Below are 22,646 nucleotides of genomic sequence, written 5' to 3' on the forward strand. Positions count from 1 at the left end.
ATAGTAAAGATTCTTCTTTCCGTGATGTTGTTTCGTCCACCCCCGGTGTGGGACACTGGGATCGCGGATTCTGTGATCGACTGGGCTGAAGATGATGATTTGGGGACCGGTGCTCACTTACGGGAACAGTAGCGGCGAAGCAGGAATTCGAAACGTTGACTTAATTGAACGTTTGATTATGTGCCAGTTTAAGGAATGTCGAACTATGTACACGAGATCTTGGTACAAAGTAGGGAATAACTGATGCCATTGACGCGCAATGGATCGCTCAAGTTTACGAATTTTCCTCCGCCGTCTCTGGCTTTTCTAGAGGCCCGCATCCTCTCCCTCTTTCCGACACTGGTCAATCGGTTTCAAACACGTCAGCGTCACGTGGTGGTCCCGTGCCCAATGAACACCTGGTCCCGCAGGCACGTAACCAGGTGGGGGGGGGGGGGGGGGGGGGGGGGGGACACGCCCGCCCCCCCCCCACCCCCCCGAAATTTTTTATTTTGCTGGGGCCTCCTCTTCCCCCCAGCATTTTGTCATGGGCGGGCACCCCCCGAAACAAAATCCTGGTTACGTGCCTGCCTGGGCGCTAACCCAAACATCCACCGAGCACTTGACGCTCCTCAGTCCCCTGTGCTAGGCTGGTCGCCACCTCTGCGCCGAACCGCGACCTTTGGAGCAGAGGGCAGGCATAGGCGGGCCCCGGCAACCGAGGCGGTAGGAGGGTTGGGTTACCCTCGCGCGGCAGCGGTCGAGCAATACCACCTAGAAGACAAGGCCTGCGCATGACGTTTCGTTAGTAGATCCCCGACCCGCCCCAAGCGGCAAACACCCCGAAGCTTGACGAGAGTAGGGGCCGCGTCGCAACTACGTCGCATTCATTTGCGGCCGCAGCTGTGTGCGTGACTGCTGAGCGCGAGCTGATAGCGAGCTTCCAAGTGCATTTGCGACGTGCACGCGAACGCTCCCTCGGCCAGGAGCGCGAGCTAGCACGCGCTCCTGGCTTTGGGACGCGCATTTCTAGCGCGCGCGCTCTTTCTGCGGTAGAACGCTTCGAAGCAGCTGCCCGAGGTATAAACAGGGCCCTCGAAAATGGCGTCCAGTGTCAGCGTCCAGCGTCCAACGAAGGGCTTTTCAGCCCTTCGCGCAGCAGTAAGGCAATTTCTCTCATGCATTTGACGCTCCACGTGAACGTCTAACTTCATCGTTAGATATTTGCAAGAGACACTCGGCGTGAGCATCTGTTTCATTATCTGTTACACAAACCACCGAAGCAGGCGATGGAGCAGACGATGCAGCAGACGATGTCGCTCATCCGGGCTAGCTAGGGGGCGCTGAGGGGATCTACTGGTGATGACGTTTAGAGGAGGAAACGCGCAGGCCTTGTGTTCTAGGTGGTATTGGGTCGAGCCGTCGGAACACCTGCGCGATGTATATATGCACATTTCCATATAAGCGTATGAGGGGGCGTTCATTGCTGTGTTTGTGTAAAGCCCCTTGATAAAAGCGTTTTTTTACAAGTACCGCCAACCATTGTTGTGGAAGCGCTCGAGACACGTGCCATGACCGGGTGCTCCGCCGCCATTCGCTTCCAAGGTCCGCTCATTTCAGTGCTGCGCCGCCATTTGCTTCCAAGGGCCGCTCGAGACATGGGCCTCGTGCACTCGCGCATTTGACGCTACTTGCAAGACGAGCGCAAACACATCGAGGGGCTTTATGTTTGTGCGCGCACTTTCTGGCTGGCCGCAATTGCGAGCGAGCGCTGGCTGGACTGTGATTTAGCACGTGGGGACTGTGATTTTCGTAAACAGTGGAAACGTCTATATTACCTAACGCATTCGTCTAAAAAAAAAAAATCATTCTTGATTATTTGAACATTGATAGAAACAGGAGAAGCAAAATTGCTCGAGCATCAGGAGGTTTCAGCGATTTTACGACCCTTCCGTGGCGTGACCTAAGAAAAAGAAGACTAGACCGATGTCACTCGCCAGCTTGGCTACGGCACCGCTGCCGCAGTACATCGAGGGAACTCGTTCTGCGCGCGCGACAACCTCGCTGGAGCTCTGCGCGTGCAGGGCACGAGACGGCACTTAAGCCGTCTCGTGTAGTGTCGCCTGCTTCCATTGAACTAAAGTTATGGTAGCATCACGCATGCGTCAAACGCTTGGTGAGGTCGCGGTCTATTCACCGTGGCCCGAGATCTCGACCCGCGTGTTGAATCTGCTGCTTGCTCGCTCCGGCTGCGGCAGGCGTGGCGCTCGTATACAACGCCAGCGTGAGCGTCCGCACGGAAAGGTATACAGCAACGTTTGCTTTCGTGTCGATGTGATCCGAGTCTGCCCGTATTAAACTCGTCCCCTGCCGGAAATTTGGGCATTTTCGCGGCTGCTTCACCTATACCTATACAATATTGTTTTCTCGATTCGAAAGACCGCCCGCTATTTGAAGAGCCGCCGGAACGCCTTTTTAGATCAGTGTTAGGCTTATTTGAGCTTCCCTCCTTTGAAGTTTAATGAATAAGACAGAGTACTTTGTAGACTATAACCAATATCTTCAATGTGCCCGACGTTTTGAAGCCGGCTCGGCTCCTTGATCACGGGTGACGACTGTATGTGGGCCCAAAGGTAGCAATCTGTCGTTGTTTTCTTCTTCTCTATCTTAGCATTGTTTTCTTCTTCTGTTTTTGTGTGTGGCGCATCTTGGACCGTGTATATATATCTGTTTGGCAGTTAAATACACGGTGCACGGTCGTCTTCACATTTTTACTCAGAGGTAAATCACGTATTGACGACGCTGCAATTGTTTTGTTTTTCTTAACTTGGTGTGTCTGCAGGCCACCTGGTATGGGGCCTTCGGTCTTCAGAGTCGAAAAGAAATGAAAAGAAATGAGACTTGGGGCACAGTGCGTCGGCCGACATGGGCTTCGAAGCGTATGTGCTCCGCGTGAGCGTCTGCTGAGCGCATATACCTTCGTCGGGCTGGGCAGGTCTGTGAGCGCGGCGGCGAGCGCGTGACGAGTTGTCCCAGCGGGCTGACTCACGACCGCGCGAACCCGCTTCCCTCCGTCCATCCTCTCCGGGCTTGCCCAGCAGAGGAGACGACCGAGTGCTTCGTACGTTCGTATATCGATGCGGCCGTTGTGCCTGGTGCAGGGGCTCATAGTCTCCAATACTGTGGGCCCAGTGACGGGGCTTTGCTATCTGCTTCCACAGCTCCACGTTCTCAACGAAGAAGAGGAAGCCAGCTGGGCGTAACACGTGTTTTTTTCCATCTTCAAAGAGCCAACCGGACCAGTGGCACCCATTATGTCTTCGATCGTCAGAGTGCATGCTCAAGCTGCTCGGTTACAAGCTCGACGGCAAGCTTCAAGGCCCGCTTTTGCGAAAACCGCCGCCCGGACAACACCGGCGTAAACCACCGGAGCCCTAACACGGGGCTGCTAGACACCCTGTGTCACGGGAAATTTGACCGGATCGTCTGCATGCTGGGCAAGCGCTCGAGCCTAGCCTGCTAGAAGTCAGCAGCCCATGGCAGACCCGCGAAGACCACCGTCGCGAAGACGGCTGCTAGGCGTGATGCTCTTCATCACCCTCTTTATCATCCCATCATCATCGTCATCATTCACACGGTTCATTTGTACTATACCATTTCATCGTCCTTAGAAGCGGCGCCGCAGGCTACGAAGGTATGGGCAATTTGCCTTTCTGTGGCGCCACGGCTCTCCTGAGCTAAAATAAATGTATCATATCTTATCATATTATATCATATATCAACGCTATATCTACCATTTATTTCTCTCACGCTCTCGAATAAACGGCTGCATCTAGTAAATAAATAAAAAATTATGGCCTGATTTGAGCAACTTTCCTTCGTGTACGTTCGTGCTGGCCAAATTTATCGGGAGCGGCCAAGGATTAAACGATCGTTTGAACTGGTGGATATATAGGTCCCTACCATTTTGTCGAAATTCGTTTCGTGGAATTACGTTTCGTGGACAACTTTTCATGGACACACGTTTCGTCGATCCGATCGTTTTCTCGATACTCGTTACGCGAATTGCACGCTGTAGGGACATCTCGTCACGCCTGCATCACTGGGGTGCGTATGAAATTTGCAGCAAAAAGTGGAGCTGAGAAAAATGGATTCAAACTTTGAACGCCTTTACTTTGTTACTGCCTCACAACGTGTTGAAAATATGTTATGTTAACTTAACTATTTGGCGTATAGTCATCAAGTTTAGTGTAAGGGTGTATAATTAATTTTTACCATCGAAAACCTCAAATGAAAAAAAAAAAAAAAAGGTTAGGTTTGCTTTGGCGTTGTGCCATGGGTTGTGAATCACGTTTCACCTGACGGCGTTGGGCATGAAGGTTTGGGACGGCGGAGGTTTGCTTGTACCTCCACCGATACAGGAGGCGATATTACCGAAGGTATATAGTAGTGAGGGAAGGGAGAGCTTTCGGATCAGGGCCACCTCGCGTCCTTTTCCTTTTTTCCAGCACGCGGAATTCCTCTGTGTGCTGTCTGTGCAGTGCCTTCCCAACATTACGCCATTACACGACCACGCGAAAACCGCCGACCAGCTATCCGGGCTGGAGCAGATGCGCGGATATTTCGCTACGCCCCAATTTCCGTAGAGATGTTCACGGATGAAAATACACCCTTCCTGCCTAGAACGTAGCCAGGCTTCATTTTTAAGGCGTGTAGGTGTTGTAATAATAATAATAGTTATAATAATAAAATATGCGTATTATTATGTGTTCAAGTTATTATATCGGTTAGTATGGTGTTATTAAATTTTTTTTATACATGCGTATTACTTTCAGTTCTTGCGATCATTATCAAACTATAGACTCTTTGCAGCAGGTGTCCATGGGCGCCGCCATAACTGATCTTCTCTTGTTGTTTCCTCTTATTGCGTTTACTTCACTTCGTCATTACCCTAGCGGGGCAGGTCATTGGCATTTTATATTCTAACGCGTCCTCCTCCCCAGCATTGGCCTATGTGGAGGCTCGTCAACGCTCGCTTCAATGGCTCGGCATCTGGCTAAGACAAGAGAAGGGCAGCAATGGCCGCTGTAATCTGGCACGTGTGCAAAGCGTCTATAAAGTACCCCCCCCCCCCCCTTTTTTTTCTTTTTTGTGGAATGCCTAAAGACATTTGCGCTACTACAAATTGAAAAAGGAAAAAAAAACAAAAAAACTTTGCTGCAGCGCCAAGCAGATTCTGCGATCGTCGATGAGGCAGTGAACCTGCACCTCCAATGCTGATACAATTCAAATGTGCCCTTCGCTTATTGCCTACTTGCATCACATGTGATCGTTCTTACAATACATCAGAAAAAGAAAACTAACAGCCACGAGTGAATGCCACTCGAGTGGCAGCCGTGTTACTCGTATTTTCAGCTCATTTGAATGTTCTCTCTTTACAGCAGCCGTTCTGACACTCCGGACAGCGTACAACCGCCCGAGAAACTTCCGGCTCCGGCCAAGAAACAGGGCACTGGTGAGTCTGGTTGGCTTTCGCCCGTTGCACCGGTCTCTCAACCACCGGTCTTCAACACTGGTCTCATCCATTTGAACCACTGGTCTCCTCCACTGGTGGCATTCTTCGCACAGTCCAGGCATGCGTGCACGTCCGCGCGGCAGTCAGGAGAAACGCTGGCTCCATTGTATTGTGCGAGGCCCGCAGACCGTCAGTAACTCGCTGGTGACTGTCGCTCAGCTGCAAGCACAGTCTCCATGCGGAGAAACATTAGATTAAAGGCCGATGACCCTTACTAGAATATAAACCAGTGCGGGAACTCGGTTCTCGAATGCGACCGACGACGACGCTCCCCCCGTTTACGAACGCGTACACGCACCGTTGTTTCGTATTGTTATTTTTCACCAGAGCGACAAACACTGAACTCTGCTCCCGCAATCCAAAATCCTGAAGTGGGTTGGAACTTGGAAGCAACTCAAGAGGCGCATTTCTCGTGTCAGCAAGCAGCGTTCGTTTCATGTGGTTTTCGTGCGAGGACAGCATCGTGGACGCATTCTTTTTGTATGCGTTTTATTGTGTAATACGCGAGCAGTGTGCGTCAATCACCGGATAACGAACGTGTAGAAGCGGGTTCTATAAGCGGTACGCGAGGGAGAGAGTGTGTCGGTCCGAGGCTCGTTGTCCCCGTTGAGGGTCGGCCTTACTTGGAGGAGGGTGGACCAAGGGGAGAGGGGGTCCGGAAGAGGTCAAGATGCGGAGGGCACAAAGGCGAATGAAGGGCGGCGAGACAGCGACGCACGAAGGGATCGGAGACATCATCCCTCCGAGCACCATCACGACCCGGCGCTGTCTCTTCCCCGGGGCGAAGGGAGGGAAGCTTGTTCCCTGGTTTCGTTTTGGGCGCCCTGGGGCGGAGCTTTGTGCCTGATCGAATCGAGCGGACTTCGAGGCCGAGGCACGCGGTTCGGGGGGAGCCGGTCTTGTCTCGGCTCCTGACAAGAACCTCGTAGAAGTTGCCCTTTCGCGTCGCTGCCGGAACGCGAGGAAGGCGGCTCGCTGTGCGCCCGCCCAATGGCGGGGTTGCCTCCTCAAGTGTGGCGGTTCTCCTCGAGAGCGCCTGCAGTGGTTCACTCCGACAACGAGGACGACTGGCCGAGAGGGGAAAGCAGGGCAGTGCGAGAGGCGTACATGCCATTGCCGTCCTATATCGTAACCAGCCCCCTGCTACTTGTGTAGTCTTGAAAGCCCCCGTCGATTCGCGAGTGCATGGTCCTAGGGTGACGTCGTTCAAACATAAGTTCGTGATTTTTAGGAGTTTGTCTAGGTGATGTTATTTAGATTGCGTGTGTCCGTTCGAGCCTGTCGGTTTATTGTTGCCAGTTTTAAATGGTAGAGACAGCGTGAAACACGGACCCCCTCGAGTGTTTTGCACACTCGGAAGGGGACGCGAACGGAGCACTCAATCGCTATGGTGTTCGCGTTCATTTCAGAGAGTCCAAAACTCGAGGAAAAAATTAAAAAGCTGTATTTTTTCCTGGTTGTGAGCAAGGTATACCTGATGGTGCAATAACATTCTAGCTGCAGTGCGCTTAAAGATTTGCCTTTGCGTGTCGCGTCTAGCCATCGCTCTGGTTTAGTGTCACTTCTATTTGATTTGTCTGGCTCGAATAGAAACTTAGACTCAGGGTTGGGGCTTCCACAGTTACCGTCTACCAGGAAACGCGGTAGAAACCTATATATATTCCAGAATGATTTGAGCTATTACCAAACCGCACGAGGAAGTTTCCGAAACTTCGTTAGAATTATCGTTGCGTGACACGTATCGCAGAGCTACAGGGCGAGATCACGGCGTGCCCGTTTGAGTGGTTGACTGGACGTCAGAATGTCCAACCAGACAGAATGTCCTTCGGGTCAAAATGCCCGATACTGGACATTTCGTCTCGACGTGCATTTCGTCTCGTTGGACGTTGTAACCGGGATGGGCATTACGACTCGATAAACCTTTTTTTGACTCGTCGAAGATTTTGACCCCTTAGGTAGGGAGGACATTTCCTCTCAGTGGACACTCTGGCGAGCCTGCCACGCGCCATCTTTGGGCATTCGGTGGAATACTTTGACCACAAGCGCTACCGCTCCAGGCCTGACGACGTTCGCCGTCCTCTTCTCCGCTCTTGTTATTCGGATCCGGGCCCCTCTTGATCCCCTCTTGCCGCCTTATCCCGTTTCCAGGGTTTCGACCAGCGTCCCTCAAATACAGAAACACTCGACGACGGTACGAGAAGGGACGCTCGAAGCTTAGTCGGGCGCTTTTTGGCCGCCTAGAAACATATTTCACCTTTTAGTCTTCCGCAAAATCCGCTCTCTCTGTTCCTGTAGGAAGAAAGGGAGGGCGTTTCTTTTCCGTCGTTCGATGCTCTTCCTTTTGTCGGGAAATTGAGAGCTCACACTCGGCGCGGAGCGAGGAGAGTTGTTCCTCATCCCCTTTGGCGATACATTCCCCGCTGTTTGTTTCCTTCCCTCTGTGACGGCTGTCGGAAGACCGAAAGCAAACCGCTGCGCGGGAGGAGGAAGCGAAACAAAAGTTGGGCATCGCAGCTTCTTCCATTTGGCTCCTAGCTTGAGCCCCTCGGGGTGGAGTCCCCTAAATCCGAGCGGGGACGCGGGGCTTCACTTTGGCTGGGGGGGCGATGGGGGACTTAAGGGACTTAGAACCCGGGGGAGGGTGGTTTTTCCTGTAGGAGGCTCCCTCATGCGGGGAAAAGGCCCGGAGCAGGCGACGGAACCCGACTCGGCTCGCTCCCCAGCCCCAACCCAGCTCTCCCCCCCTATCGGACGAGCCAGCTGCCAGAAGGCGGGCGCGGATGGAATGCGGCGGATAATTAAAAAAAATAGGCGAGCGAAGCGAGCTGCTAACTCTACCTGTGGGTCGTTGCAATGTGCGACCGACCCCCTTCCGCCTGTTGTCCCCTGCCATGGTTCATCGTTCTTCAAACCCTTAACCTTTTTTTTTTTTTTTCGGCGGCGGCGGCATATTGGCAATTTTCGATCTCGCCTCGCGGAATTTGACTGGTCCCTTCGCTGGGGAGTGGAACTCGGGGTCGAGTGACAGCTACTGCGCTACCGAGTCTCGCGTATGTTTTTCGTTTGAAGAAACTTGGGTTGACGTCGTGAAAATTATGCCGTTTGAACTTTGTGTGTCTGCTTCTCGGAAGCCTAAGTTCGTTTGTGCACTAAAGAAGAGAGAAAAAAATGAGTAGTCATAGGCTTCCTTTGGGGTAGTCATAGTCTTTTGACCACCTTTGGGGTGGTCAGAAGTTGCCTCAGATGTAACGAACCCTAGGATAAAAATGACGACCCCGGATGTAGTCAAGCAGTTTTTTGGTAACGCATAGCGAACAGCACGGCCTTTCGGCGGACGCAGAGAAAAGGGCGCGGATAGGCCTATTTAATATTTATTCGGCGTCTTCCACGCGCCATCAGACACGTTAATCACCCGTCTCGAGACGCCGGTACCGCACTATATATGTATATAGATATATACAGTAAAGACGACAGGGTGTGCGCCGGAATCGCCGCGATTGCGCGCGACGTCTGATGAATTGACTTTTTTTTCTTTGTCTCTTTTTTTTTTTTACTGCAGCCGGAGATCGTTTCCGAAAGAAATCGTTACGCGAGAAATAGACGTGCTGACTTATTGGACACATCGTATGCTTGCCGTAAGCCGCGACGATTTGCTGGGCACCTTCATCGACACCGGTCAGAGGCGTTCAACTCTCATTACGCGACCGCTTTTTTTCATTTTTTTTTCATCGCATCGTGCATATTTTTTGCCGACTTGGTTATTCATGCGCGTGTTTGCCGGCACTTGGCAGCTCTTGGACACAGAACGCGCATTTAGGTAGCTGCGTGGCACGATTATCACGATTGTTACCGAGCTGAGAGGTAGAAGGGGAGGGAGGCCACCAGCGCTACTAAAACACTCAGTTTGGAAACTCGTGCCTGTAAGCACGAGTTTCCACCGAGACCCAACTAGATACGATTACAGCGCCGCCCTTCAGCGGCGTGTCAAAACATGAAAGTTGCTTTATCGTGGCTCCCGAGATCCCGAAGCCGTTCGTGCGCTTCGGGATCTCGGAGGCCATGGCTTTATATAGCTGTTGCGACATGGCACTGCGAGATGGCACTACCAACCGTTGCGCGACTCGACCTGCAGATACGTGCACACGTGCGGCTCCCCGAGCTGCGGGAGAAATGGCGGCGTTGCGATCGCGTCCTGCAGCTCGGTTCTCGAGTAAGATCGGAGCCATTTTTTCAAAGCAGGCTCCTATGGCAGTTTCCCAAATGAGTTGTTCTGATAACGTTGGAGGCCAATAAGCCAGCTGTCTGAAAATCGATTGATACATAACAGCTCAACGCTCAGCTTCTTCAATCAGGCGGCAGCTTGCGCCACCTAGAAAGTGTAGCAGTAACCGCTAGATGGCGCAAAAAAAATGTTTTTGTTTTTTTATTAGGAGGCTTCCGAGGTTGCACATTCATACACCAGAACATACATCATACATACGCAACACGACCACCAAGCAACATACCGAACACATGGTACAGGCATATACATGTTAGCTGTACAACCACGCACTGACTTCGACACAGCGAACAGCTCCGCGACTTGTTAGCGATTCTAATATATGCCCTGCCATTTTCGGCCAATGTTTAGGCTATTGAGTGCCACTGTTCACTAGATGAATACAGAGAGTATATGCAAGTGTTATTGGTATACAAGGGCTCTGTGTATTTAAATTGCCAGGCTAGACACTTCTGTTTTTGGCGTTTCGAATGGCAGCATTTGAAAGTAATCGGCATGCCCCCGATCAATTTCGGTTTGAGATTCACGCAGTGATAAGCTTACTGAAGCCATTTTGCCCCATCCTCGTTCCGCACGTGTAATAGCAACACAAGCTGCAACAATCTTTGAATCTTTGCATTCCTAGTTTGATAATCTTTAGTCTCGTGATGATCAGTCAGTTCTTTTTTTCTCTCATTAAATTCAATGTTTGAGAATAGGTGGTTGAGGTCGGTGCACGTGTAATTAATCTGGTCAGAAGGAGTCTGCACGATATGTGGTTTCTGGTCTTTTTTTTTTTTTTTTTTTTCTTTTCACACCACACTTTCCGTAAGCATCAGCACGTACCGTAAGTTGATTGTAGCGGGCAAGCGCTCCCGGCACGCTTCCCTGTGTTGGCGGAGTGACCGATGAGACGCCGTACTCACTCCACCATAAAAGCCCCTAAATCAAAATACCAAGCACTTATCTTAAAAAAAAAAAAGAGAAAAAGCAGGGTTTGTTTTTTGATGTGCCGCACTCGGAGAATATATATACACCTCTATTAAAATATTTTAAATCTTTAAATTTTCTGTTGGCAGCAAACGGGTGGCGCTTTCGAAGCATGCGGACATTTTATAGAAGCCGTGTAGAAAGCTCGAAGCATTATTGAATTACAACCAAAACTATACTTTATATACATAGAGCGGCTCTAATGGATTCAGTGTACAGGTGGCAATCGTTTTTATTCTGTTATTTTCTAAGTCTGATATACAGGTTAATATTCAAAAGCCCTTTCTTAAAAAAGAAAAAATAAAGTCATATTTTTCGCCTGCTATGCGAGAAGAAGCAAAAACGGTAGGCTGTAGCTCGGTCGCGCAATGCGGGTCAAATGGTGGCTGTCACGTAGACCTGGGGACGGAAGTGCGACGGGGTTACTTCTCAGTGCTGTCGTGGTTGGCGTCGTGGGTCCCACTGACGACCGCACTGCGACAGAGCGAACGAAAGCGAGTCACATCAGTCGGCGTCTGCATGAACGGTGGCGATTGTTCCATTATTGTAGGCGTACGCAACCAAAAGCGTCGCCATGGGCGGTTTTCCACGATCGGCCAAACACCGCCATCAGTTCGCGATCCGAACTATACAAACGTTGCGCGTGAACCGTGCGCCAAAGGGGGGGAGGTCGCGCACTGATTGTTAAATCACAACGGAGATCACAACCGTCGATAACGGAAAGAAACAATAAAATGGAGCCACTGAAACATCTCGGCACTAAGAAGTGCGAGCGATCTTTCGACGCTGCCTCTTCACGAGCACCCTCGCATAGCAGGACCTCTCGAGGCGTTTGTTACACTCGCTTTTAATTGTATAGCTTCGTTTGGCTCGCACGAAACGAAGTAAAATGAACATTGGACCCCCCCCCCCCCCCCCCCCCCCCCCCCGGACCATTTTCCGGAATGTCTGTACCTGGCCGTTTGGTTTCGTCGAGCGCCCCTCGCGGGTGACGGTCGTCTGACTCAGCGAGTCCGGCGCCATTATCGCTTCGGAAGCACGCCTGCCCAGCGAACGCACCGTACGGGCGCCGTGCGTATAGCATCCGAAAAGCGAAGACAACGGCTAAGGTTTCATGACCGAAACACCAAGCCCAAGGCACGATCCGCGGCGATGAGATCACCCGGACACCTTCACTCTACGTGTAGACGCGGAGGGCCGGATGTCGGCACGTCATGTCTGGACCCGGACGATGCCTTGACCCGCTGCGTGGATTCCAACGAGCCAGTGTTTTAGTGGGACTCTCGGCGCCATCTGGACCGGCAGTGAAGTGTCTACGGCGGCTGACTGTGCGAAGGAATGGAATGTTTGCGGTGTTTGAACCTTTCTGGGATTGGCCGATCATCCGCCGATATGGGGTCCCTACCTAGGGAGAACGAAGAGTTTAAAATGAGCAAACTTCGACAAGCAATGCCTTCTCTGATTTTGAACCAACTGTTCATCATGTAAACAAACAGTGTACTTTTCGAGAGAGATCGCGGTTCATCGTCGTTCCCGCTGAGCTCTAGCCCGGTGCCTGACTCGAGTCACCCCATCACCACCATCACAGACACCGCTTGATCCCACCCAACAGGGCCTCTATAGTACGCGCTGTCGCCTCTCCGCGGTGCCGTGGCTCCCCTTAGTCGTTAAAGATTGCTACCATTACTATTACTATACTGTTTAGGCTGCTCGTTCTCGCGGCATTTTCGATGCATTTGCTCTCGTCCATTGTTGCTGTGGTTGCCGTTGAAAAAAAAAAAAGGGAAAAGAAATGAGCCAAAACAATTTGCTTACCGCGTCCTGCGAGGTGCACGCAAAAAAAAAAAAAAAGGAAGAAAGAGAAAGGAGGCATGTTCGTTTTTTATGTTTGTTCTCTTTTTTTGACCGACGAAAGGAAAAGAAAGAGCGGAGATTTCGTTTAAAACTGGGGAAAATAAATAAACAGGAAAGGGCAAGATGCTGTCCAAAAGAAGGCTGTAAAGAGATCTAGATTGTCGTCGGGTATACGAAGGGTCCCGTTAATTTCACGCGTTCGCGGCGTCTAGCCCGGCCGGGAGGACATCCCCGCGGTTCCTTCCGACAGGGTCGCCTCCCCCCCTCTAGCGGCGCCGTCTCTTTTATTATGCAAAGTGTTCGGCGGAGCCCCAAACTTCGTCTTAACTTGGCTCGGCCCTCGCGCGGGTCGCATGCTCTCTCTTACTAATATTTCTCGCATTTTCTTTTTTAATGCCCCGACTGACAGCGTGTTTAGAAAGTGTCGTCTCTCTCTCTCTCTCTCTGGATGATACTCGATCCGGTAGGAGGTGTGGAGCCAAGCCTGCGTGCTCGTCCCAGTCGACAAGTTGCGAAAAAATAAAAAGAAATAAAAGAAAGACAGGACACGATTTTGCTGCATGACACTTACCGTGAAAATCTGAACGATTGAACGGTTTTCTGTGGATACCTAATATATTGCCGAGGATGAAGGGTTTCTTAGGCACGACCCATCTTCGCATATGTGCGTGACGTCTGGGGTGCGACGTCTGTGCGTGGGATGATGCACCTTGTAACGAAATTCTTCCGCTTCATACACAGTTTGACGTGTAATCCCCGTTTGGGTGCGCCGAAACAATGGAGGGGGGCGCTCATCGAAAGCAGGAAAGACGAAAAAGAGTGATAAGAAGGTTAACATGAGGTCTTTGTCCCCGTTGGATCCTCTGTAGAGGGAATACTCGAATCTCGGAATAGAAAATGAGCGAGTTCCCAGAAGACCGCAAGTTACGACATATTACGCCGGGTGGGAACTACGCTCGCGGAGGCAGCTGTGCGAGGACGTTCCGAATGTTCGTTCGTCGAGCCGTATATGTCGTCGACGCCGAGTGTATACCTATAAAAGATTTACGCGAAACATTTCCTGGTTGCTCGTTAGGTGTCGAATGAATGTTGCTGCCGGACTTTGGCAACCGTTGGCGTCGTGTACGCATCTGGGTGTAGCAGGAGTGTGGGACCGTCTTATTTCTTTGGCGAGGACGTGGAACTGTGGGGGCGCTTCGTCCAGCTCGTTTCTCACACGGATGGACCCCCTGTGGAATACATGCTTTACGTCATCGACCCCTAATAATCGCGGGGCAGAGACACAAGTGCCGCGTCAGCTTTCTGCCGAGACCGTCGTTCAGTCGTTGAGTGTCTGACCAAACAAGAGCCGTAAGCTGACGAAATACGTCAGCCGGCTTCGGTGAGGAACGATGCCCGCACAGCTGAGATGAGCCGGCCGTGACTTTTCCATCTCCTGCCTCGGAGACGAAGAGACAGGCGCCATCTCAAAAGCCGACTGACTGCGTCTGAAGCTGGATGGAGCGCCTGAGCGCGTTCCCGCGGACGCTGGAGCATCGGTTATCGGACGAACGAGACGACCCCGACGGGGGGTCAACGACAGCGGAAAAGTCGACGCGCCGTCCCCCTTCCCGAGTAATTCCCGGATTAAAAAGCGCGCAAGGAAGCAGCGGAGCAGCGGAGTTTGATTGTCCTCGTAATTAGCGGCCCCTTGGGCCGCCAGGCGTGAAGTGGGCCGCCGAGCGGGCGGCGATGGGAGCCCCTCTCCCGCCGGCGTGGGACCCCGACTTCCTGCTTGGCTCGAGGACGGACCCACTGGACCGCCACCGCCGTCGTCGCCGCCGCCCGCCCGCTCGGCTCGCGTTCGGACGCCGCCCCGCTGTTCCGGCCTCCGACGCCAACCCACGGGGACGCCGGGAAGGATACGACCGAATTGGCCCCGATCGCGTGGCATTGCAGTAGTCACCTTTCGCGCGCTGCCCAGACAATTGTCCCCTAAAAAAGAAATTACGTTTTTTTTTGTTTGTTTTTTTATATTGCAAACATAAATTTATTGCTGAACGCTCGTTGCTCGCCCAAATGTAGCGCTAGTGGTCCGAACCAAATGTCAAAGTTTCAGAACAAACCATTATCTTCTTCGAAAGTTATGTGATTTTCGGAAAGTTTCAATGGAAATAGGGCGGCCGACTGAGGTCTCGAATAAAAACTGTTTTTATTTTTTTATTGAAAATTTCGCAAAATCATTTCTAACTTTGCATGAGATAGGCGCTCACTATACTTTTGAAACTGGCATCTGGCTGGAACCGCTAACGCTATGCTTGGGCGGAGAATGAGCGTTTGAAAACTTGCGCAGTTTATTTTAACGGTGACAGTCACTATGCATGTTTTGGGGGGACATGCTGCATGTACACTAGGGGTTGGAAGACGTTGGAAAGATGCGCGAAGTTTTCTCGGAATATGTGGCTAAATTTTACAGTGCAACGCTGTGGGTGGCGCGCTAGCTGGGCTGCAGAAACGCCACTTGCTTAGCAACCTTAGCTAATGCCTACGCTTCAGCGTAGCCAACTATATACTATACTGCTTGCAAGTACGTCTGCTCTTTGCGCAATTCGTGCGTTTGCTTACTCCCGAGGAGCGCTCACGTGCTTTTGTGCCCCCCCCCCCCCCCCCCCCCCCCCCCCCCACCCGACCTTAACCGATGATGGCCCGCTCTTGCCTGCCTCGTCAACGCGTGTTCCCTGAATGTATTGTCGCCCTCTGATTGGCGTGTCCCTTTTTACGTTACAACGCGACGCATTTTGAAACACTTGCTCGCCGTATACGTCACCGGCGGCAGCAGGCTTTGGATTATTACGTTCGTTCTTCGACGTTCTGATGCCCCGGTCGTATACTGGCTGCGATAAGAACGGGTTCGGGACTCACTCTGCCTTTCTTACGCCGTCAGTGACTGGTTTTGGAACGAGCCTCCCAGATCGCACGCTCGACCATCCCGATGGTCTGGACGGCAACCTCTCAAACGTAACAGAAACTCAAAGAAAAGAATGAACCTCGGACTAATATAACCCCTGGGATAGTATGTAGCACTCTGATCCCTGTGACTGTCTCGTGACCTCTCGGCCCCATGCGACGCGCCGTGTATACCGAACCGGAAATGCCGCCGGAATCCGTTGTCCAGCCTGTCGGTGAGGTTGAAACGGTCTCCGAACGTACGCCGAATATCACAACTGCATCGTCCGCGTATACTCGGTGTGGTCGAACCCTGCCTGTCGTTTCACATTCTGCCGGTAAGGCTTCGTGATCTCCTTAGAACTTGGTCGTCCTAGCAATTTTGACAACAACAGGCTCGGAGGGCCTGCCGAAACGGAGCGACCGGAGGCCTCTCGGGAGCCAAGAGACGGCTCTTGTTTCTAAACTGTGGAATGTGGTCTGTATAGACAATTGCAAGCGGGGCATCTGACCGCCGCCATGTTTCTGCTCGCACGTGTGAGGAACCATGTGAAATTGCAAGCCTGCCAAAGCCACCAAGTTCACACGCATACTGCACGTGCTTCAACGCACGGGGCACCAGTCGGGAAGCCATGCTTGCAAAGGTGTATAGGGAGTATTCACTAGCGGCCACAGCTGTGTGCGCGACTGCTGAGCGCGTGCTGACGGCCAGCTTCCACAGTTCTTTTGCAACGTGCATTCCGCACCTTCAAGATTGCTGGTCTTAGCAGCCTATTGATGTGAGCTCGTTGTGAGCATGCGCTCTAAACATCGCCCTGAAATATGGCGTCCAGTGAATACTTCCTATAGTTAAGTCTCGTCGCCCTTATAGTTTAACCAGTCCACAGAACAGCTGTCACGGGGCGCTAAACGTTGCGGTGAAGGCCGGTTCACACAAACAGCGCAGCGCCGAATCGACGCTGGAGAACGGAGCTGATGCGGCTTTGACTTGCGCTTGACTTATCGTCGACGTGTTGTTCCTCGTCGGGCGCCAAGTCCTCCTTTGGCGGCTGCTTATAGACGCTTTGCAGCAGCTGTGCATGGGTGCCGCCATAACCGACCTTCAGTTTTTAGTTTCCTCCTATTCCCTTTACTTCACTTTATTATTATTATAGCAGGCCAGGTTATTGCCATTTTAGATTCTAGTGTGTCCTTCTCACCAGCATCGGCGTTTGTGGAAGTTCGTCAATCCCCGTTTCAGTGGCTCGGTATCTCGGTAAGGCAAAAGAAGGTCAGCAATGGCGGCCGTAATCTAGGGCGTGTGTAAAGCCTCTATATTAAGTTTGGCAGCATTCTGGAGCCATACAGGCAACCAATCACAGAAGGTTTCCTTATAGAGCTAATCAAAAGGCTCGCAGCTAAAAATTAACACCGTATTTACACTTTTATGAAGAAAACCTGAGGGCTCGCTTTTCCTCGGAGCACGCGGATTGCCAATCACCGCGATCGACAGCATGATTCCAGCAGTTTACAGGACAGGGATAATGTCTTCGCGCGAAGATACCATCTGTGAAGATAATCGTGTTCGCGATCTAGTTATTCGCTGTGTTATTTATGCGCAACGCGATGATTGGCTGTATATACGTTCTGCGGTGAAGTAGACGCAAGGGCCTTGTTCATAAATAGTGCGGCTATTACTCCAGTAAATACGGCAAAAGCATGACAAAAAGACAAAAAGCACATACACAAGACAGAACACATTCCGAACGAAGCTCACAAGGGCAGTCATAAACAATACAAGGCACATTCGTATACACAGAGAAGTTATACACGGTGCAAAACCACCTCCGAAGTGGATATCCCTAATGCAGACACACACAAGACAAAACATCTCCGACGCGGGGTTCTATAAACTATCTGTACCGTTACAGCGTTCACGTTCGCCCCCATTTGGGATGCCCCCGACCCCGGTATCGAATCTATAAGCCGTGATAGGCGAACGAGCTCTCGGGGAAGGTAAAAACATTAAGTAAAGCTATAGACTAAACACGCGCGCGAGCACAACTTGGCGACACTGTTACGCGCCACCACCACGCAGTATACGACGCCGTGAAAACTCCGATGACTGTTACCGCTTCACCGCGGTTAAAGGGCTTCCAGCGGACAGCCCCAGAGAGCGAGGCACCGATTGGAGAGCATAGACGTCCGGATTCCCGAACGCCGGTGGTTGATGCTGAAAATGAAGTGCCTCGCTTTGTCAAAGGTGTCCGTCGTCGGGACTCGGTCTCCGAAGCGCTCTGGTACAGCGCGTGCCGTCACGTGCGTGTTAAAGAAAGAAAAAGAGGGGCTTGGGGTCGCGGAGCATCGGAGCTTCGGGCCCCCACGACGACAGACACGCGGCCGCCTCTACTGCGCGACGGACCGGCTCATATTAAAAGTCCGAAGGGGGTCGAGGGGGAAAGGAGGAGGGTGTTCGGAGAAGAAAGCTTCCTGGAAGAGACATGGGGTGAGAGAAACTATGCCGCCGTTTGGAAACTTGGCAGCAGGGGGGGACTGCGTCCGTGTTATTATAGCCTTTCTCCGCCGCTTGGCTCTTCTTTTGTAGGCCGGCGCTTTCTTGCGGGTCCCGTGCGCGAGCTGGCCCCTCTCCCCGCCGTCATTTTGTAGCGATCCATCACTGGCTTGTGGGCTCTCTCAGCCTCCCCGGCCGTCTTGGGAGCCCACGAGGAAGCCCCTCGGTCCCTGCGAATGAACGGACGGACCGAATCCCTCCCCGTCACGCGGCTTGGCCTGATTTTTCATTACGCAGTGCAGCGGCGCGACCGCGGCACGCAGCCCGCTGATCCGGCCTTACAGTAATATACCGGGCCTTTTCTTCTTTTGTTCCCGTTCGGGCCGTCGGAAACAAGGAGAACGGGTCGAGTTTGCGGACGGGTGCCGCCGTGGGTTGCATCTGCAGGACTCGCTCGGAGCCGAGGAGGTGTCGCGTCGTCGTCGTCGGGTGGTGGTGTATCGGCGCCTGTGTTCGCGTTGCGGTGATATCTGTGCATAACACGGGGCCGAATTTCGCTATCGGGAAGACCTTAGAGTCTGAGTGGAGCGTTAGCGTACACTTTTGGGCACGGTTTTGGGCAAGCTCGAACGCAACCGTTCGTTTACACCTAGCACTAGTTATTCGTGCAGCGACGCACGACCGTGACGTCACGCCGATGAGGCGGCGCTGGTGTCAGCACGATACACGTGCAGACGCTTCACGCGAATCTCGTTACTGAGCAGTGCCGTCATCTGGCGTGTTCTTCTCGACTCCAACTGGAGTTTCAAGATGGCGGATACCGTGAGAGTCGCAGATGCGCCTTGATGGTGTGCCAGTCGCTGAACCTGTGCTGGCTTTACTGAGCGACACAAATTATCTCGTCTTTACGAGGAAGCTGCAGTAGTACGTTGGAAGGTGGCCCCTTTCTTCCGAAAACAGAAAAAAAAAAAGTGTTTGGGATTGTACTAACGTCTTGAGATAGATTTAAGTTCGGGAGCGAAACCGAAACTAACCTCTATTTTGGAGTGGATGTCTCGGCATCGATGTTAATTTCAGTTTCATTCCCTACGCAAAATCTGTCTCGCGGCGTAATATTGGGCTAAATAAAATTGCCCGGAGCTACTATGAGGCGCGTGCCCTATCTCGGCACTTAAAAATGTGATTTTTCTTTAGGGTTAATTTTCTCTCGCAGACTTAAGACAAATTTTTTTATGCACCTAGGAGGCAACATAGAATATTGTTTTGGTTGAGAAAGTGAACGCTAAATTTATTACCTTTTTTTTTTGTGAATTTGTGGTTGTCTTTTTTTTTTTTTTTTTTTTACTAAGATAATTTTTTCTGGATCTTTAGATGACTCGTTGCTTATGCACCATTCCCGAGAAAAGGCAAAATCAATCCAGATTCCGCAAACTATCATCAAGGGTGACAAGTTTACAATACCTCCAGGATTGGAGAAAGAATAAACGAGTAAGACGAGGACAATAAAACCGCTTCTTTCAACTAGCAACGGACATACATACAGTAATTCCAAAACCGAGCAGCCGATTAAAAACAGGACAATTGGGGGAAGGGGAAGTAACCAAGGAGAAACGAAGGAGGCAAAGATAAACTACTTTTCTAATCCCTCACTGTTTGTGACGAAGACTGAAGTTGATGGCGCCATCTACACGAAGTACACAGAACGCAAACAGAATCCTGATGAGCGGATTCTGTTTGCGTGTTCGCTTTCCCGTTGGCCCGTGTTCGACTACCCGCCGCGAACATGAACGACGCCGACTGATTGCGCTGCTGCGGCGTGTCCCAACTAGATCATTAAAAAACAAAATGTTTTGACTGGAGGGGAAAAAGCCAGACGAACGTTCCCGAGCGCTGATGGGATGAATTCTCGGTGCAGCGGAACGCTCGTTTAGGGAGCTAAAGGTGGAAGGCAAGGAGACTAACTGTAAATTTATTTATGTACTTATTTGCCTTAAAGGGATTACAAAAGGAAGGATTTAGTCCAATTACACATGCATCTATTTTTTTTGTATCTTTTTAAATATTTTTCACGTATGCCATTCTTTGACGAGAATATTTTTCCTTGTATTGAACACCCCCACCCCTTTTTTTTTTTTTAATGCACCTCCTTAAAAGGACACTGAATCTAGGATTTTTTTTTTCCTTCCTGGTTAGGATAGACAATGTCCGTCGAAAAAAAATGTTTTTTTTTTGTTTTTTTTTTGCACTTTGAATGTTTTCGGTTTGCGAGCGAAACTAAAGCTGTACCCCTGTGCGATAACGATGCTAGCATTTGTACCCAACTGGTGTGCGCTCTGAGGTCCAGCGTACTCAGAGCGCACATGATTTGTGTACGCTAATGTGCTCCGTCGCAGAGGTTTATAAGGCGACCGGGTGCCCTCTGTCCCCTTAGTGTGTCATCGCACACGTAACTTGGAGACGGCACACGTAACTTGGCCGGCAGTACCACACCCACCCCAATCTCACTCATTTCTATTTAAAGTAAAAACAAACGTACGTAAAAAAAAAAAAAAAAAAAAAAAAGAAACGCTTTTTTAAATTTAGACGCTACAAAGATTAATTTGCTCGATTATTGGGCCAAAGTAAGGATATTGTTCCAGCGCAGCAGCTAATCTTGGAAATTACGTTTTTGTGGATTATTTTATGCTTATAACTAAAAAAATGAAAGCCGCTTACAACTCCCTGTAACGCCGAATTAGAGCGCAGCTCTTGAGGAGGAGGAGGGAAGGGCACTGGGGGGGGGTTAAACTAACCAGGGGGGGTCACGTTACCTTGGGGGTCACGTGACCCCCAATGCCGATGATGTCATCACTGACGTCACTGATGACGTCATCAGTGACGATGACGATGCGGGTACCGATGACGTCATTAGTGACGTCACTGATGACTTCACCAGTGATGATGACGATGACGATGCGAATGTCGGTGACGTCATCAGTGACGTCGCTGATGACGTCATCAGTGATGATGACGATGCGGATGCCGGTGACGACATCAGTGACGTCACTGATGACGTCATCAGTGATGATGACGATGACAATGCGGATGTCGGTGACGTCATCAGTGATGATGACGATGACGATGTGGATGCCGGTGACGTCATCAGTGATGATGACGATGACGATGTGGATGCCGGTGACGTCATCAGTGATGATGACGATGACGATGTGGATGCCGGTGACGTCATCAGTGATGATGACGATGACGATGCGGATGCCGGTGACGTCATCAGTGATGATGACGATGACGATGTGGATGCCGGTGACGTCATCAGTGATGATGACGATGACGATGTGGATGCCGGTGACGTCATCAGTGATGATGACGATGACGATGCGGATGCCGGTGACGTCATCAGTGATGACGATGACGATGTGGATGCCGGTGACGTCATCAGTGATGATGACGATGACGATGTGGATGCCGGTGACGTCATCAGTGATGATGACGATGACGATGTGGATGCCGGTGACGTCATCGGGGGGTCACGCGACATCGGCGGGGTCACGTGACCTCGAGGAGGGGGCCACGTGACCTCAGGGGAGTCACGTGACTTCGGGGGGTCACGTGACCCCCCACGAGGTCACGTGACCTTGGTGGGGGGCTCGCGCGGTGCATTATGGGACATTTCCCATGATGCACCGCGCGGTTACGCCGACGCCGACGGCGATGGCGACGCCGACGGCGACGCCGCTCAAGCCGGAAACGGGCCCCTAAGAGCTGCGCTCTAAAATTAATGGACAACTGTCGATGTCAGCTTGTCTGTTTCAAAAGTAGTGAGTCTTCTTCGCTGGAAATATTTTTCCTCCTGGCTGGGGCCTGGTACACCGTCTCATTCGTTGATCATCTCCTTAAAGGTCAACGACGATGTTTCTAATGCTCGCTCTTCACCCATGGCTATATCGGAACGAGGAATGACTCGCCTCTTTATCAGCTTTGATCCCACGCTACGCGTCCATGTTTCTCGAAATTCAGTTTGTTCTAACGTCAAATACTTTTATTTATTTTTTTTTTGCGGAAAGTGATGATGAAAAGGGTCATTACAGACATACACGTAACATCATGGAGACAATTATTTTCCTGATAAATATATTTCTATCACCGCGTCACTTGACGTGATCTTATAGCGTGACGTTACCGTGCCACTTGGTATACCGTGACGCTCACGAACGCGTATCAAAACGTTCACGGGAGTTTGACGGGAGCCTAAACATTTTTATTCAACAGCCTGTAGCGTCAGAAACCAGCCTGGCTCTATTCGGCTTTTGTGACGGACACTTTGCGTGCCAATTGATCGAGGCGCTGGCCGTTTCGACGGCGTTTGTCGTCGCCGAGCGGGAATACCGGGCAACGCCGGCCAAGCGGCAGGAAGGGAGTTGCTGACAATGGCGACGGCCTCGCGGTCATTCCCTCCCGAGACTACGGGGGGATCCCTGGACAGCCGTCCTGGTTTAGAGAGGAGCTTCGTTATAGAAAACATGACACATGCGGCACTGAGTCATCATGGCGGCAGTGAAAGGACTTCTGCCAGTGTA

General features: G+C 51.3%; 1 protein-coding gene across 1 annotated transcript in view; it reads left to right on the top strand.

Annotated features, from left to right (window-relative positions):
• Positions 1-22,646, top strand: part of LOC120838712 (polyhomeotic-like protein 1) — a gene marked incomplete in the record, with an annotated part of 202,850 nt that overhangs the window by 110,453 nt on the left and 69,751 nt on the right. Inside the window, 1 exon segment of the mRNA XM_042290987.1 lies at positions 5,451-5,494.

Source organism: Ixodes scapularis, unplaced genomic scaffold, assembly GCF_016920785.2.
Source record: "Ixodes scapularis isolate PalLabHiFi unplaced genomic scaffold, ASM1692078v2 PGA_scaffold1__304_contigs__length_218370807, whole genome shotgun sequence".
In the NCBI taxonomy this organism is placed as follows: Eukaryota; Metazoa; Arthropoda; class Arachnida; order Ixodida; family Ixodidae; genus Ixodes; species Ixodes scapularis.